We start from the raw sequence: 19,422 nt of genomic DNA on the forward strand, positions 1-19,422 counted from the left end.
TTGTGAGCACTGGATGACTTAATATTTATTAAGATGCTCTGCATCATTCACTTAAACAATCAGCATTTTACATAACATTATCAAAATCCAACATGTAAGGTGAGTTTAGAGAGCTAGTTTCTCTTAGATTTCTCTGTGATAAGAGTCATAGAGAACTTTTTCCAATCTCTGTTAAGTGACAGGAAACAAACTTGTATATGACTTTTGAAATGCCTTGTCATCCATGCTACTGTTCATCTATGCATCCAACTCCGGTTAAGAATAGTTAACTTCTCATAATTATTATGTTCATAATTATCATAATGATACTTGAAATAATTATTGTAACATAGTGATATCTTACATGTACATGGTTCTTTACAGTTTACAAAGTACTTTGCAAGCTGCATGTGTGTATTGTAGAAGTCCTTAGAGGCAATTGTTTTTCCCTATTCACCTGGCTCTTTACTAAAGGTGACAGACTTAGCCTGTCTAAGAATTTTAACCATATTCTTGCTAATGAGAAATAGGGATGGCTATCTTAAATAACTGTTTATCCATTTAACACATTGATCGCATAACTTGCATCCTCTTGTTAATATCATCAAGCTAGTTAGAGGAAGTGGTTAATTGCTTAGAAGGTATCCAAGGCCCAGAGAAAGTCCATGACTTGACTAAAATTAAATAGAGATTTAAGCACAAGGGAACATCTCAAGACTGAGTTTCCTGATTCAGCTCAGACTCTGAACACCTGTACTCCTGATGAACCACAGTACCCTCATCACAACGGCATGCCTGTTTGCCTCATCCCAGAGAGCCTCCATCACTGGCTCCTGGCCACCTCCTTCTCTGCAGTGCCTCAGACAAAAAAACCATGTCACTCTTCTCCACTTCCTAACCCCATTCTGTCAGTCCTGCTCGCATGCTGATGAAATATACTTCTGTCCGGGGAAGAAAATTTTCAAGCCGTCAACCCAGAGATGGCTGTGATGGGAGTTGCAGTGATGCAGTGACCAGGTTCCAGGGGCAGAAATCTTTCTCTGGAGAAGGCTGTCTCCTCCTCCTCAGTGGTCTCTGTATTGAGAAAGGGCACCCTGGGTGCTGTGCTAGCTTCCTTAAATCCATTATATAATATAAATACACACATACATATATAATGCACATTATGTATGTGTACTCCCAGGTGCAAGACTTACAGTGTAGTAAACATACAAGAATCATAGTGTAATGAACAAACACTGAAATTTATGAGTACAGCCTCACCATTTTACAGACAGTCAAACTGAGGCCTAAGAAGTCTGAAGGATCTTGTCAAGTAGAATTGCCATGCACATAATACAGTGGCAGAATCGGCTCAGAACTCATGGGAAGCTGGCCTGACTCTGCATGGAGCAAGTACAACTACCAAACGTTTCCAAAGCAACTCATATGTCTCCTTTATAGCACTTATAAAAATGGAAGTGACATAATTATGTATTGATATTTTGTTTACTGTCTTACTCCTCCACTAGACTCGGAGCTCCTTGTGAGAGGAACTGGGTTTGTCTTGATCTCTATACTATCCTCAGTATTTTGCACAATGCCTAGTGCACAGAGTTCTTAATAAATATTTGTTGAGTAAATGAACAAATAGATGAATATATTAATGATAAATTAATAAACCTGCTAGGAATAAAGTCTGTTTAAGATTCTGAAATAGTAGTCTTCCCTTGGAGCAAGCTGTCCCTCCATATTTTATATCTTGGAGCATATTTTATTTTTAATGATGGCATGAATGCATTTTTTCATTCATTTTGTGTGCAAAGGCAAAAGGTCCCCTTGCTTTCAGGATGACAAATACAAAGTGATTGAAAATTATATAGTATGTTGGGGACTGGAACAGGACCAAGGATTGATTCAAAACTGTTTACAGTATCTGATGGCATAGCTGACTGACAGAAGGAGTCTGGTTGTTCCCAAGGATTATTTTTCCCTATACTGCATCCCACGCCATCCTATCTTCTACCTTACTGCTCTCTTCATCCCACTCCTCTCTCACCCAATTACATACCCTTGGCCAATTTTCCACGTAAAGGGCAGGGAGGGATGATTCCCAGAGCTTGGCTCTGCTTTGCCATGTTGCCTGAGTGTTAGAGCTAGTGTTTGCCCAGCTGCTGGAGTCAACTGATTTCCTTTTGACGACATACCTCTCCCCTTCCTTCTGCTCTCATCCCCAGATGTTTGTGACCAAAGGCAGCCACAAGGCCTGGAGACACTAGTCTTCTGTTTTGGTCACTCCTAGGTCACCAGCTTGAGACCAGGAGGACAATCCTGCTGCATTAGCTACTCTAGGTGGGCTTCCTGGAGCCTAAGTCCTTAGAGGTGTTTAAATAGCTTGTGAGGGATTGTCGGTCCACTGGCAAAATTTTATGTTTTCATCTTCTTGCCTGAATCATGAGCCAGTGAATTCCTCTGTCTGATTTTGGTTCTTGCTTCTCTGAACTATGTGACAGCACTAGCCCTCACCTCAGAGGGTACCATCAGAAATTCAACACTGAGATTTGAAAACTAGTTAATATCAGTCTGACACCATGTCCTATTTCTGACTTAAATCTGCTTCCAGTTAGAGAAGTAACAGATCAAGAAGGGAACTTAGGTTTCACCTTCCTAGCAACACTGAAGAGCAAATGGAGATCTATAACAGAATAATGACTTTTCCAAGTCCCCACAGTGAGTTCCTCTCTCTTTATTCCAATTTGTGGCTTTTAAAGCTAGCCATGAAAGTAACAAATTGTTAGTCACAGACACTTGAGAAGGTGGATAAGAATCACCTAGGAATCTTGCTAAATATGTTCTGTTTCACTTGATCTGCAGTTGGGCCCAGGAATATACAGTTTCAACCCTCTCCCTAGGTTCTGTTTTCTGAAGACCACACTTGCTCTGATGTGGACCATGAGATCACCCTGATTAATAAAGTAGGTACAGAAGGGAGAAAAAATGCCTATTGAGTGACCCAAGATGATTCAATAGAGATAGACAAAAAAGATGGAAAAGGTGTTGGTAGTGGTGATGGAGGTGGAGGAGAATGCATTAGTGGTACATCTTATACAGCGTGTTTTGATAGCAAGCAACAGAAATCAGCTCAAGCAGTATATATTAGTTTTCTAGAGCTGCCATAATAAAACACCACAGACTGGAGGCTTAAACAGTGGAAATTTATTTTTCATAGTTCTGATGGCTAGAAGTCCAAGATCAAGGTGTCAGTACAGTTGACTTCATTCTAAGGCCTCCTTCCTTGGCTTGCAGATGGTTGTCTTCTCATTGTGTTCTCACATGATCTTTCCTTTGTGTGTACACCCCTTCTGACTCTTTGTATGTCTAAATTTCCTCTGGTTAAAAGGATACCAATAAGATCAGATTCAGTTCAGTTCAGTCGCTCAGTCGTGTCCGACTCTTTGTGACCCCATGGACTGCAGCACACCAGGCTTCCCTGTCCATCACCAACTCCCAGAGCTTGCTCAAACTCATGTCCATTGAGTTGGTGATGCCATCCGACCATTTCATCTTCTGCCATCCCCTTCTCCTCCTGCCTTCAATCTTTCCCAGCATCAGGGTCTTTTCCAATGAATCAGTTCTTCGCATCAGGTGGTCAAAGTATTGGAGTTTCAGCTTCAGCATCAATCCTTCCAATGAATATTCAGTACAGATTTCCTTTAGGATGAACTAGTTGGATCTCCCTGAAGTCCAAGGGACTCTCAAGAGTCTTCTCCAACACCACAGTTCAAAAGCATCAATTCTTTGGCATTCAGTTTTCTTTATAGTCTAACTCTCACACCCATACATGACTACTGCAGAAATCATAGCTTTGACTAGACAGACCTTTGTTGGAAAAGTAATGTCTCTGCTGTCTAGGTTGGTCATAGCTTTTCTTCCAAGGAGTAAGCATCTTTTAATTTCATGGCTGCAGTCACAATCGGCAGTGATTTTGGAGCCCAAAAATATAGTCTGTCACTGTTTTCATTGTTTCCCCATCTATTTGCCATGAAGTGATGGGACCAGATGACATGATCTCAGTTTTCTGAATGTTGAGCTTTAAGCCAACTTTTTCACTCTCCTCTTTCACTTTCATCAAGAGGCTCTTAGTTCGTCTTCACTTTCTGCCATAAGGGTGGTGTCATCTGCGTATCTTTGGTTATTGATATGTCTCCCAGCAATCTTGATTCCAGCTTGTGCTTCTTCCAGCCCAGCGTTTCTCATGATGTACTCTGCATATAAGTTAAATAAGCAGGGTGACAATATACAGCCTTGATGTACTCCTTTCCCAATTTGGAACCAGTCTGTTGTTCCATGTCCAGTTTTAACTGTTGCTTCTTGAGCTGCATACAGATTGGATTAGGGTCCCTGCTAATGGCTTCATTTAATCACCTCTTTAAAAATCTTATCTCCAAATATTTAGATTCTGCAATTCTGGGGTTAGAACTTCAGCATTTGAAGTTTGAGGGTACATAATTTAACCTGTAAACACTGACCTAGGCTCACAGGGTTTATAGGGTGCTGAGAGACCAGGCTCAGTAATGGGCAAAATCCAAGTGGTTAGAGTGGATGGGATGAGGTAGGTGGTCCTAGGGATGGGCGAACAAGTTAGTTTGATAAACTTAAGGTTTTTGATACTCTTTATTTCCCCTTCCTGAAAGGCATACTTTCAGTCCTGCTGTGTTTCCATGAGATGAGAAAGAATTAAATTGTAAAGCTTTCATCCAGGTTCAAAAAAATCAAACACACAGATGCATGTTGAAGACATGATTTAACAATAGTGAATGAAAGATCATGATTGTTATTTAACTTTCCCTGAGGCAGCCGTGAATAGAAAATAAAGATATATACTGAAAAATCTAGATTTAAGTTCCTGCTTCTACTCTTTGATGGAGATGCAGACAAATAGAATTACTGACAGAGGGAATCAACCAAAAATTTAAAACTGGTAATGCAATAATAGACACTTGAATGTATCATCTATATGCCAGGCACTGTTTTAAGGGTTTCACGTATATTAACTATTTAATCTTTACCAGCAACTCTATGAGATAAGCACTGTTGTTACAGTCATTGTTCAATGAGGAAATTCATATAAAGATCTTAAAGTAACATTCCCTGTATACCCAGCTAGTGAGTCACAGAGCTGGTCATTGAACCCAGACAGTCTGACTCCAGAGTTCTGTATTATGTTGTCTCTCAGGAAAGGGTTTAAAAACTTGGAGATTTTTCCAGAATGATCAGTTTTCAGATGTATATTAAATTACTATATGGAAACACATTGTGTTTATTCTGTATGAGGCATCAGAGTAGATCTAGAATTAATGGTTGAGAAGATACATTGTTAGGAAGTTTCTGACTCAGTTGTTTAAAGAACTTTGAAATAGTTCAACCAGGGATTGGGCTACTGTTACAGATAGACATTTTCCCTTTTCTTTGCTTATAAAACTATTCTTTGTTCCAGAGGACTGTAGGTCCAATTCCAAGGCATGATTCACAGTTGGTCAGACAGTCCTCTGCACCTCTGCCAATGACTGGCTTAGGAATGGGCATGTGATCCTATTCTGACCAGTGAGATACTCAGGAAGTCTTAGGGGCCTTGGAAAGTTTTTCTAATTATTAAAAGGGAGAGCTAGATAAGGAGAAAGCCTCTAGTGTGCACCATTTTTCTTCTTGTTCTAATAGTATCAGAAGAGAGAAAGATCATTGAGCCAATGAGGAAAACCATCACTGATTTCCTACAAGGTAGAAACAACCTTTGAACTTGATGACTTTCTTGAGCAACCAAGGAAGTGCCATTGGTGCCACTTCCGTCCAGACTTTTTGTTAAGTGAGATGTTAAAAGTTTGTGTTGTTAAATATGCTGTTGCTTGTGGCTTGAATCAGTTCAGTTCAGTCGCTCAGTCGTGTCCGACTCTTTGTGACCCCATGAATTGCAGCACGCCAGGCCTCCCTGTCCATCACCAACTCCCGGAGGTTACCCAAACCCATGTCCATCGAGTCGGTGATGCCATCCAACCATCTCATCCTCTGTCGTTCCCTTCTCCTCCTGCCCCCAATCCTTCCCAGCATTAGGGTCTTTTCCAATGAGTCAACTCTTTGCATGAGGTGGCCAAAATATTGGAGTTTCAGCTTCAACATCAGTCCTTCCAATGAACACCCAGGACTGATCTCCTGATACAGTTGCCTCGGAAGATAATGAATTCATAAATGTCCTTGGAGTTACGCAAGCAGAACCCAGAGGCCCTCTTCTCAGGAATATGATAGCAGGGGCTCAGACTTTGATGAGCTTTATTAGAGGAAAATTAAGGTCACTTCTAGTCCTAATAGTCTGTCTTTGTGCCCCTATGCAACCCTGGCACAAGTCACTCTGTGTGACTCCCTAAGTCTCTGTGTACTGAGCCAGGCTGGCAGCCACGGTTGACATTCTCTATGAGTCACTTGTATTGTCAGGCCCTTGTAAAAAGGCAGAGGCTGTGATGTCACAGTTCCTCCAATGACACAGCATCAGGGGACAGCCAGAAATAGACACGTGGAAGCCCTTGGCACTGGCGCTCTCTTGTACTGACACAAGTCACATTTCTCTTAGCTCAGACACCAGGCTGCTGGAGAATTGGAGAACCAAAATAGACAGGCCGTCTAGTCACCCTCCTAGAATTCCCCATCTGCTCTGACAAAGTTCTGGGGACACCCAAGGTGAAACTCGCCTAGCAGAATGTTGAGAAAGTGACAGATTTAGTGGGGCTATGGTTCCAATCATAGTGGGCCACTCACAAGAGAAGGCCCTGAGAAAATTTTGTGAGTCAGCATTGTCCTCGATGCGTTCCTGAGATCTCAGTTTGGGAAGTGTTGGAGACAACAGTCACTTCATCTCTGGCATCCTGGTGCTGTGGGTGGCTGGTGGCTGCTGAGTCTAGCAACCACACCCTTAGAGCCGTGTCAGCCATCTGATGGAATGCAAAGAGGCCACAGATCTCGGGCACTTTTACTTGGGAACAATTTTTATGTAATACTGATGATCACAATAAACTGTGGAAAATTCTGAAAGAGATGGGAATACCAGACCATCTGACTTGTCTCTTGAGAAACCTGTATGCAGGTCAGGAAGCAACAGTTAGAACTGGACATGGAACAACAGACTGGTTCCAAATAGGAAAAGGAGTACGTCAAGGCTGTATATTGTCACCCTGCTTATTTAACTTATATGCAGAGTACATCATGAGAAACAATGGGCTGGAAGAAACCAAGCTGGAATCAAGATTGCCAGGAGAAATATCAATAACCTCAGATATGCAGATGACACCACCCTTATGGCAGAAAGTGAAGAAGAACTAAAGAGCCTCTTGATGAAAGTGAAAGAGGAGAGTGAAGAAGTTGGCTTAAAGCTCAACATTCAGAAAACTAAGATCATGGTATCTGGTCCCATCACTTCATGGCAAATAGATGGGGAAACAGTGGAAACAGTGTCAGACTTTATTTTTGGGGGCTCCAAAATCACTGCAGATGGTGATTGCAGCCATGAAATTAAAAGATGCTTACTCCTTGGAAGAAAGGTTATGGCCAACATAGATAGCATATTTAAAAGCAGAGCCATTACTTTGCCAACAAAAGTCTGTCTAGTCAAGGCTATGGTTTTTCCAGTGGTCATATATGGATGTGAGAGTTGGATGGTGAAGAAAGCTGAGCGCTGCATAATTGATGCTTTTGAACTGTGGTGTTGGAGAAGACTCTTGAGAGTCCCTTGGACTGCAAGAAGATCCAACCAGTCCATCCTAAAGGAGATCAATCCTGGGTGTTCATTGGAAGGACTGATGTTAAAGCTGAAACTCCAATACTTTGGCCACCTCATGCGAAGAGTTGACTCATTGGAAAACACCCTAATTCTGGGTAGGATTGGGGGCAGGTGGAGAAGGGGACAACAGAGGATGAGATGGTTGGATGGCATCACTGTCTCGATGAACATGGGTTTGGGTAGACTCCGGGAGTTGGTGATGGACAGGGAGGCCTGGTGTGCTGCAGTTCATGGGGTCGCAAAGAGTCAGACATGACTGAGTGACTGAACTGAACTGAACTGAACTGATGATCATAGAAGTAGATAATATTTGTAGGGATTTGAGGGGATCAGTAAGTAGTATCTACCTTTTCCCCTAAGTCTAAGCCAATTCAGAGATGGATGCAAGAATCAGAAAAATGGTTATCAAAGTGTCAGCTCTATTACTGATGAAAGTTAGGTTGGAGGATTTGACTGAGGGATAAGGAAGCAATGGATGTCCTAATACTATATCCCAGAACAGAGCATTCTCAGACCGGGAGAGGATGTCCAATCACAGGCCTCCTTTGCTGAGCCTAGTACATCGCTAAGAGCAGACCCCAAAGTACCCTTCCACATTCACACTCGAATAAATCCCTTCTCTCCTGGGAAGTGTGAGCAGAGGTGGGAAGAGAAGCCAGGAATGTTGGTTTAGCAGAAGTCCTTGCACATGGAAATACAATGAGTGAGAAATGAGTCTTTCTCCCAACCATACTGACTGAGTCCTTAATATTTGCCTGAAAATATGCTGGGTATCTGCACACACTGTGTAGTTTAATTCTCTTTTTAACCTTTTGAGGAAAGTACTAGTATTATCTATGTCTCACAAATGGAGAAACTGAGGCCCAGAGAGATCAGGAACTTTGCTGAGGGACACACCCAGTATGTGGTGAGATGGGATCCAGACAAAGGTGTGTTGGGGGTCAGAACTCACCTTGCAGGTGCCATGCTACATCCCCTCCTTGTAATAACTGTGTCCTTTGGTTAGGGTACCAGGAGGAGATGGGAGAACATAGGGTTCTTGATCAGAAGACTCAGGCTCTGTCCCAGGTTTTGCTATTTCTTAGCCTCCATAGCTGTGGTGTCCTCACCTGCAAAATAGGAATTGTGATCCCTTTTCTGAGAAGCTCAGGAATTCCCTAGGAGGGTCAAGTGAGATCATGGGCTTTAAAGTGCTTGGTAACTGACAAGCCTGGGGCACAGATATGCATCTGGGAGTGGGAGAGCTCTGAGTCCCATCCCTGCTTCCCTTAAGAACTTTCCTAGTGACATGGTCCAGCCTCTTGACTTGCAATATTCAGTTTTGCCACCAGTTAAAATGAGCACGCTAGTCCTTGACTTAACTAACCTCTCAGAGGTGCTGTGATAGTTAAAGGGGGTAAGGTTAAGACTGTGCTTTCTTTGTGACTATAGATAGTTAGGAAGATGGTGAGGACCGTTAATTTTTATGAGATGTGGTTTTGAGGACAGTGATAATTTTTGGTGATAAAATAATTTTTTACACTTTCATAGACATTTATCTGAAGAATTTAAAAGTTAATAAATTTAGCTTTGCATTTCAACAATTTTATTATAGAAAATAAAGTATTAAAAGAAAAATCTTTAGCTAATTCAAATAATTCAACTCAGAAACATAAACAAATATCAGCTTTGTAGTCAGCTTTATGTGTTAAGAGACACAAAATAAAGACCTAAATATAAAGACCAATACGTATATATGTATACCTCATGTTCTGTATGTCTACTACTATTCTAAATACTAAGTGCCTTTAGCTGCTTGTTTGGCATATGTCAAGAGCAGGCTTTATTTGAGGGATGTCTTCTCCTGAAGGTGGGGGAGCCTGCCCCTTCCTGGCTTAAGAGGTAGGAGACAAAAGGAGAGGGAAGGGAGTGAAAGAGCAGAGTGAAGAGACATGGTCCTGATTTTCTCATCCCTGTGCTGACTTTGGCACAGGAAGCAGGAGGCTCTTTAGAGAAATTGGGGCAACATTGACATTCACCAACCTAGGGCACAAGATGGACCTGCCAGCCCGATGTGCTATGGGTTGGTCCCAAGAAGACTTGAGAGTGTATTTGGGGATCTTGCCAGTGTGGATTACGGTGGTTGGGGCAAGCTGGCCCTGCGGTGAAGACTGAGTGTTAGACCCACCAGGTAGAGAGAGTGAATTTCCAGCCAAACCTCAGAGAAATCTCAGCAGCTAACAGTAGGTGGGGTGAAGCCAAGTAGCCAGGGGTCCCCAGTTGAAGAAAAAGAACAAATAGGAAGCAATGTCCAGCCAGCCTCCCTTTCTGCCATGTAGGCCAGAGGGGCAGTCAGTCAGTTCAGTCGCTCAGTCGTGTCGGACTCTTTGCAACCCCATGAATCGCAGCATCCCAGGCCTCTCTCTCCATCACCAACTCCCAGAGTTTACCTAAACTCATGTCCATCGAGTCAGTGATGCCATCCAGCCATCTCATCCTCTGTCATCCCCTTCTCCTCCTGCCCCCAATCCTTCCCAGCATCAGGGTGTTATCCAATGAGTCAACTCTTCGCATGAGGTGGCCAAAGTATTGGAGCTTCAGCTTCAACATCAGTCCTTCTAATGAACACCCAGGGCTGATCTCCTTTAGGATGGACTGGTTGGATCTCCTTGCAGTCCAAGGGACTCTCAAGAGTCTTCTCCAACACCACAGTTCAAAGGCATCAATTTTCGGCACTCAGCTTTCTTCACAGTCCAACTCTCACATCCATACATGACTACTGGAAAAATCATAGCCTTGACTAAACGGACCTTTGTTGACAAAGTAATGTCTCTGCTTTTTAGTATGCTATCTAGGTTGGTCATAACTTTCCTTCCAAGGGGTAAGCATCTTTTAATTTCATGGCTGCAATCACCATCTGCAGTGATTTTGGAACCCCCCAAAAATAAAGTCTGATGCTGTTTCCACTGTTTCCCCATCTATTTGCCATGAAGTGATGGGACCAGATGCCATGATCTTCGTTTTCTGAATGTTGAGCTTTAAGCTAACTGTTTCACTCTCCTCTCTCACTTTCATCAAGAGGCCTTTTAGTTCTTTACTTTCTGCCATAAGGGTGGTGTCATCCGCATATCTGAGGTTATTGATATTTCCCCCTGCAGTCTTGATTCCAGCTTGTGCTTCTTCCAGCCCAGCGTGTCTCATGTTGTACTCTGCATAGAAGTTAAATAAGCAGGGTGACAATATACAGCCTTGACGTACTCCTTTTCCTATTTGGAACCAGTCTGTTGTTCCATGTCCAGTTCTAACTGTTGCTTCCTGACCTGCATACAGGTTTCTCAAGAGACAGGTCAGGTGGTCTGGTATTCCCATCTCTTTCAGAGTTTTCCACAGTTTACTGTGATCCACACAGTCAAAGGCTTTGGCATAGTTAATAAAACAGAAATAGGTGTTTTTCTGGGACTCTCTTGCTTTTTCGATGATCCAGCGGATGTTGGCAATTTGATCTCTGGTTCTCTGCCTTTTCTAAAACCAGGGCAAGTGGACATCAATTGGATTAGGGATGTGGTCTCTGGACCACAGTGGACAGGAGCTATCCTTCTACCTACATATCAGTGTGAATGATTGTAAACCGCAATCGTGAACTCTCTCTCTCCACATTTTCCTTATACCCAGAATCCCTCTTGCTGGAGAAACAGGGAGAGATTACTTGAAACATTAAAAAAAATTATTCTAGAGAGACTAATACTACTTAAAGTGACCATTTAGATAATAAGGACAGACAAGATTTAAGCCAGATGGATCATTTAGTTCATTTTTCTGCCAACTGTCAGATGAGAGTTATAGACAGCTATAAGTTCACTTACAAGCAAAATAAATTTATTTTCCATCTTCATCCAAATTGAAATGTGAGCAGAATTGTATGATCCAATTACATAAAGTGGTATTGCTGTTAAACATTTCTGACTGAAAGTAAACCATCTAAATATTTAAGCAACATTAACCTTTGGCCAAAACAAGACAATATGTGTAAAAGTCCCTGACACATATTAAGTGCTAGGTGAATATTAATTGATGTAATATTGTTTGGGGTCAAGGTCAGGAAACAGAACAACTGTGTTCTTTGTATCACAGCTCTTTTAGAGCCTTAATGCTGGGCAAGATGGACCCAGAATAGCATCACTGCCTTTCCTTTGTGTGATGACATGAGGAAGTTCGGTCCAGATGAGAGATTCCCAGACCTGGTCCTGCATTAGAATCATCTGGGCAGCTTCTTTAAAAATATAGATTATTTCTCCTCTGGTTCCCCTTGTGAATGTGATTCAGTATTTCTGGGAAAGTGCCAAGACATCTTTTGAACACCATTAGAAATCTGTTCAGATGGCATTGTAAATACCAAGGGGCACCATGGTACATCTCCAGTTATTTCTTTCCTTCTTTGATTGTTGTTGACTCTCACAGACCCACGTATAGGTAGACTAGAGAATGTCTGGTGTGATTGTTTTGTTAGTTTTGTCTGTGTCCAACCAGCTCAGCTTCTGTCAATTCCCTGAATTCCAAAACAAAACAAAACAAACACAAGGGATGATGAGATATTTTGCTAGGCTAAGTCATATAAAATAGCATTTCCCCTTTACTTCAGCCCAAAGACGGAAGAGCCTGATGGGCTACAGTCCATTGGGTTGCAAAGAGTCGGACACGACTGAGCAACTTCACTTTACTTCAGCAGAATGCAGTCTTTGTGCCAAAAGCAAAGATTAGGTGGGAGGGGGAATCTGTCCTTAACTGGAAGAAGAATTTTCTTGTTTTTCTCTCCTTCCCCCCACCCTGTTTTCATGTCCCAGAGGTCCATTCTTTCTATCAACTCTAAAACAGGAGTTTTACTGCAGTACAAACTGCATCGCAGGCAAGGTGTATGCTAGAATTCCTATAAGAAAATCTTCTTTCTTTGGGGTCCTAGCACTTTCTCCCACTTCTGCCACCAGTTTAGGATGTTGTTGCCTCACCGTGGCCTCCCCAGCACTTTCTGAGTCATTATTTTCAGTTGGTCACCTGACCAAAAGTGGTGCCCTGGCTGAAGCTGGCAAATGGCCACTGTGCTAAACATAACCATTCCAGTAAAACATGGCTGATTAGCATAGAAATCTCCATAAGCCTTTCTATTCTAATTTTGCTGTTAGGATTCTGGCCCCTCTCGGAGGTCATGCTAACCTAGTCAAGGCTCTTGGAGAAAATACTGTCGTTCCAGCTCATTGCATTTGCATTAAAATATATTGTCCTTCATCTGACATGCTAACCAGCAACTCGTCATCTGCAACTTTGTGAAAAGACTGAAATGCAGGGCACCATCCATTATTTAAGTTGGAATCCAGGAAGCTCAGCAAAAATATATGGTGGGCACCAAGACATGAAGGCCCTTATAGTTCTAACTGTGAGCATTGCACTCTGGATAAAGTGAAAGGATTTTGATAAAAAGAAGATTACGGCAAAGTGAAGGATGCTAACCTACCGGTGTCCTTACACTGTCACACTGCTGTAGAGACAATATGGTATTGTGAGAGTGTAAATGTCAGAGTCAGACTTTTTGGTTGAAATTCCTGTTCTACTACAGAAAAGTTTGGGGATTTGGGCAGGTTATCTAGCCTTTTTTGGTGCCATAGTATATGTTTCTATAAAACAGGAATGATAGTTTTCAATATATATCTCTCTGGGTTACCCGTGAAGCTTAAATGAGATCATTCCCATATGTTACATATGCTCAATTGATGTTAGTGACTTTTATTATTAACCACCAGACACTTACAGAATGGTTAATCCTTCATGTGTCTTATTGATATAATTCTTTTTTTTAATTTATTTTTTAATTGAAGGATGATTGCTTTACAGAATTTTGTTGTTTTCTGTCAAACCTCAACATGAATCGGCCATAGATATACATATATCCCTCACTCTTGAACCTCCCTCCAATTTCCCTCCCCATCCCACCTCTCTAGGTTGATACAGAGCCCCTGTTTGAGTTTTCTGAGACATACAGCAAATTCCTGTTGGCTATCTATTTTACATATGGTAATGTAAGTTTCCATGTTACTCTCTCCATACATTTCACCCTTTCCTCCCCTCTCCCCATGTCCATAACCTGTTCTTTATGTCTGTTTCCCCATTGCTGCCCTGCAGATAAATTCTTCAGTATCATCTTTCTGGATTCTGTATATATGCTTAGTATGAAATATTTATCTTTCTCTTTCTGACATACTTCACTCTGTATGCTGTTGCTGCTGCTGCTAAGTCACTTCAATTGTGTCCAACTCTGTGCGACTCCATAGACGGCAGCCCACCAGGCTCCTCCGTCCATGGGATTCTCCAGGCAAGAATACTGGAGTGGGTTGCCATTTCCTCCTCCAGTGCATGAAAGTGAAAATGAAAGTGAAGTCACTCAGTCGTGTCTGACTCTTCGCGACCGCATGGACTGCAGCCTGCCAGGCTCCTCCGTCCATGGAGTTTCCCAGGCAAGAGTGTTGGAGTGGGGTGCCATTGCCTTGGCTCTAGGTTCATCCATCTGATTGGAACTGACTCAAATGCATTCCCTTTTATGGCTGAGTAATATTCCATTGTGTATATACACCATAATTTTTTATACATTCATCTGTCTATGAACATCTAGGTTGCTTTCATGTTCTAGGTATTATTAATAGTCCTGCAATTGCTACTATTGCTGCTAAGTCGCTTCAGTCATGTCCGACTCTGTGCGACCCCACAGACGGCAGCCCACCAGGCTCCGCCATCCCTGGGATTCTCCAGGCAAGAATACTGGAGTGGGTTGCCATTTCCTTCTCCAGTGCATGAAAGGGAAAAGTGAAAGTGAAGTCGCTCAGTCGTGTCCGACTCTTAGCGACCCCATGGACCGTAGCCTACCAGGCTCCTCCGTCCACGGGATTTTCCAAGCAAGAGTACTGGAGTGGGGTGCCATTGCCTTCTCCGAGTCCTGCAATAAACAATGGGATACATGTGTCTTTTAAAATTTTGGTTTCCTCAGGGTATATGCCTAGGAGTGGGATTGCTGGGTCATAAAGAATACACCTGCAACGCAGGAGACCCCAGTTCGATTACTGGGTCAGGAAGATCCACTGTAGAAGGGATAGGCTACCCACTCCAGTATTCTTGAGTTTCTCTTGTGGCTCAGCTGGTAAAGAATCCACCTGCAATGTGGGGGACCTGGGTTCGATCCCTGGGTTGGGAAGATCCCCTGGAGAAAGGAAAGGCTACCCACTCCGGTATTCTGGCCTGGAGAATTCTATGGGGTCACAAAGAGTTGGACACGACTGAGGGACTTTCACTTTATACTATGGTGGTTTTATTCCTAGTTTTTTAAGGAATCTCCATACCGTTTTTCATAGTGGCTATATCAGTTTACATTCTCACCAACAATGCAAGAGGGTTCCCTCTTTCTCCACACCCTCTCCACCATTTGTTGTTTTTAAACTTTTTGATGATGGCCATTCTGACCAGTGTGAGGTGATATCTCATTGTAGTTTTGATTTGCATTTCTCTAATAAGGAGTGATACTGAGCATCTTTTCATGTGTTTGTTCAATTCAGTCACTAGGTCTCGTCCGAATCTTTGTGACCCCATGGACTGCAGCACGTCAGGCTTCCCTGTCCATCACCAGCTCCCAGAGCCCATGTCCATCGTGTTGGTGATGCCATCCAACCGTCTCATCCTCTGTTGTCCCTTTCTCCTCCCACCTTCAATCTTTCCCAGTATCAGAGTCTTTTCAGATGAGTCAGTTCTTTGCATCAGTTGGCCAAAGTATTGGGGTTTCAGCTTCAGCATCGGTTCTACCAATGAATATTCAGGACTGATTTCCTGTATGATTGACTGGTTGGCTCTCCATGCAGTCCAAGGGACTCTCAAGAGTCTTCAACACCACAGTTCAAAAGCATCAATTCTTCGGCACTCAGCTTCCTTTATAGTCCATCTCAAATCCATACATGACTACTGGAAAGACCATAGCTTTGACTAGATGGACCTTTGTTGGCAAAGTAATGTCTCTCTCTGCTTTTTAATATGCCGTCTAGGTTGGTCATAGCTTTTCTTCCAAGGAGCAAGCGTCTTTTAATTTTATGGCTGCAGTCACCATCTGCAGTGATTTTGGAGCTCCCCAAAATAAAGTCTGTCACTGTTTCCATTGTTTCCCCATCTATTTGCCATGAACTGATGAGACCAGATGACATGATCTTAGTTTTCTGAATGTTGAGTTTTAAGCCAACTTTTTTACTCTCCTCTTTCACCTTCATCAAGAGGCTCTTTAGTTCTTCTTTGCTTTCTGCCAAAAGTGTGGTGTCGTTTGCATATCTGAGGTTATTGATATTTCTCCTGGCAATCTTGATTGCCACTTTTGCTTCATCCAGTCAAGCATTTCTCATGATGTTTTTAACTCTGCATATAAGTTAAATAAGCAGGGTGACAATATACAGCCTTGACGTACTCCTTTTCCTATTTGTAACCAATCTGTTGTTCCATGTCCAGTTTTAACTGTTGCTTCTTGACCTGCATACAGATTTCTCAGGAGGCAGGTCAGATGGTCTGGTATTCCCATCTCTTGAAGAATTTTCCAGTTTGTTGTGATCCACACAATTAAAGGCTTTGGCTTTCAATAAAACAGAAGTAGATGTTTTTCTGGCATTCTCTTGCATTTTCTATGATCCAATGGATGTTGGCAATTTGATCTCTGGTTCCTCTACCTTTTCTAAATCCAGCTTGAACATCTTGAAGTTCACGATGCACGTACTGCTGAAGCCTGGCTTGTAGAATTTTGAGCATTACTTTATTAGTATGTGAGATGAGTGCAATTGTGTGGTAGTTTGACCATTCTTTGGCATTGTCTTTCTATAGAATTGGAATGAAAACTGACCTTTTCCAGTCCTGTTGCCACTGCTGAGTTTTCCAGAATTACTGGAATATTGAGTGCAGCACTTTCACAGCATCATCTTTTAGGATTTGAAATAGCTCAACTGGAATTCCATCACCTCTGCTAGCTTTGTTCTTTGTGATGCTTCTTACGGCCCCCTTGATCTTGCATCCCAGAATGTCTGGCTCTACGTTGGTGATCACACCATTGTGATTATCTGGGTCATGAAGATCTATTTTGTATAGTTCTTCTGTGTATTCTTGCCACCTCTTCTTAATATCTTCTGCTTCTATTAGGTCCATGCAATTTCTGTCCTTTATTGAGCCCATCTTTGCATGAAATGTTCCCTTGGTGTCTCTAATTTTCTTGAAGAGATCTCTAGTCTTTCCCATTCTATTGTTTTCCTCTATTTCTTTGCATTGATCACTGAGGAAGGCTTTCTTATCTCTCCTTGCTATTCTTTGGAACTCTGCATTCAAATGTGTATATCTGTCCTTTTCTCCTTTGCCTTTCACTTCTCTTCTATTCACAGTTCTTTGTGAGGCCTCCTCAGGCAACCATTTTGCTTTTTTGCATTTCTTTCTTGGGGATGGTCTTGATCCCTGCCTCCTGTACAATGTCACAAACCTCCATCCATAGTTCTTCAGGTACTCTGTCTATCAGATCTAATCCCTTGAATCTATTTGTCACGTCCACTGTATAATTGTAAGGGATTTGATTTAGGTCATACCTGAATGGTCTAGTGGTTTTCCCTACTTTCTTCAATTTAAGTCTGAATTTGGCAATAAGAAGTCCATAATCTGAGCCACAGTCAGCTCCCAGTCTTGTTTTTGCTGACTGTATAGAGCTTCTCCATCTTTGGCTGCAAAGAATATAATCAATCTGATTTTGGTGTTGACCATCTGGTGATGTCCATATGTAGAGTCTTCTCTTGTGTTGTTGGGAGAGGGTGTTTGCTATGACGAGTGTGTTCTCTTGGCAAAACTCTATTAGCCTTTGCTCGGCTTCAATCTGTACTCCAAGGCCAAATTTGCCTGTTACTCCAGGTATTTCTTGACTCCTTACTTTTGCATTCCAGGCCTGTATAATGAAAAGGACATCTTTTTTGGGTATTAGTTCTAAAAGGTCTTGTAGGTCTTCATAGAACTGTTCAACTTCAGCTTCTTCAGCATTACTGGTTGGGGCATAGACTTGGATTACTGTCATATTGAATGGTTTGCCTTGGAAATGAACAGAGATCATTCTGTCATTTTTGAGATTGCATCCAAGTACTGCATTTAGGACTCTTATGTTGACTATGATGGCTACTCCATTTCCTCTAAGGGATTCTTTCCCACAGTAGCAGATATAATGGTCATCTGAGTTAAATTCACCTATTCTAGTCCGTTTTAGTTAGCTGATTCCTGAAATGTTGATGTTCACTCTTGCCATCTCCTGTTTGATCACTTCCAATTTGCCTTGATTCATGGACCTATGTGTGGCGCTGGAGCAGCTGTGAGGAGATACCCCACGTCCAAGAATAAAGGAGAAGCCCCAGCAAGATGGTAGTAGGGGTGAAACTGCATTTAGAATCAAACCCCATACCTGCCAGAAATGCTCAGAGGGCTCAAACAAACCTTCTGCGTACCAGGACCCAGATACCCCATAGAGACTTAGACAGAACTGTGTTTGAGTGTCTCCTGTGGAGGTATGGGTCAGCAGTGGACTGCCGCAAGGGCAGGGGCTCTGGGTGCAGCAGACCTGGGTATGGCATAAGCCCTCTTGGAGGAGGTTGCCATTAACCCCACCAAAGAGCTGCCAGAACTTACACAGGACGGGGAAATAAACTCTTGGTGGGCAAAAACAGAACCTTGTGCACACCAGGACCCAGGAGAAAGGAGCAATGACCCCAGAGGAGACTGCCCTGGACTTGCCCGTAAGTGTCCAGGAGTCTCCAGTGGAGGCGTGGGTCAGCGGTGGCCTGCTCTAGGGCTAGGGGCACTGAATGTACATGCATGGGACCTTTTGAAGGAGGTTGCCATTATCTCCATTACCTCCACCATAGTTTGGCCCAAGGTAAATAACAGCAAGGGAACACAGCCCCACCCATTAACAGAAAATTGGATTAATGATTTATTGAACGTGGCCCCACCTATCAGAACAAGGCCCAATTTCCCCCTCAGTCAGTCTCTCCCATCAGGAGGCTTCCATAAGCCTCTTACCCTTCTCCATCAGAGGGCAGACAGACTGAAACCCACAATCACAGGACACTAACCAATCGATCACATGGACCACAGCCTTGTCTAACTCAATGAAACTATGAGCCATGCCGTGTATGGCCACTCAAGACAGACGGGTCATGGTGGAGAGTTCTGACAAAACGTGGTCCACTGGAGAAGGGAATGGCAAACCACTTCAGTATTCTTGCCTTGAGAACCTCATGAACAGTATGAAAAGGCAAAAAGATAGGACACTGAAAGATGAACTCCCCAGTTTGGTAGGTGCCCAATATGCTACTGGAAATCAATGGAGAAATAACTCCAGAAAGAATGAAGGGGTCTTTGTGGTATCTATTTTATAAGAGCACTAATCCCATTCATGAGGGCTCCAGTCTTATGATGTAATTACCTCCCCAAAGTCCCACCTACTGATGCCATCATTTTTGGTTGTTAGGATTTCAACATATGAATTTTGGGATGACACAGACATTCAGGCCATCACTCTTACTATAGTTAACAGTATCATACTGTACACTTAACATTTTGCTAAGAGGGTA

General features: G+C 42.6%; 1 protein-coding gene across 4 annotated transcripts in view; it reads left to right on the forward strand.

Annotated features, from left to right (window-relative positions):
- Nucleotides 1–19,422, forward strand: part of LOC145508724 (uncharacterized) — an 885,448-nt gene that overhangs the window by 423,503 nt on the left and 442,523 nt on the right. The window lies entirely within an intron of this gene.

Source organism: Giraffa tippelskirchi, chromosome 6 (assembly GCF_054371585.1).
Source record: "Giraffa tippelskirchi isolate mGirTip1 chromosome 6, T2T-mGirTip1v1.2.pri, whole genome shotgun sequence".
NCBI classification, from domain to species: domain Eukaryota; kingdom Metazoa; phylum Chordata; class Mammalia; order Artiodactyla; family Giraffidae; genus Giraffa; species Giraffa tippelskirchi.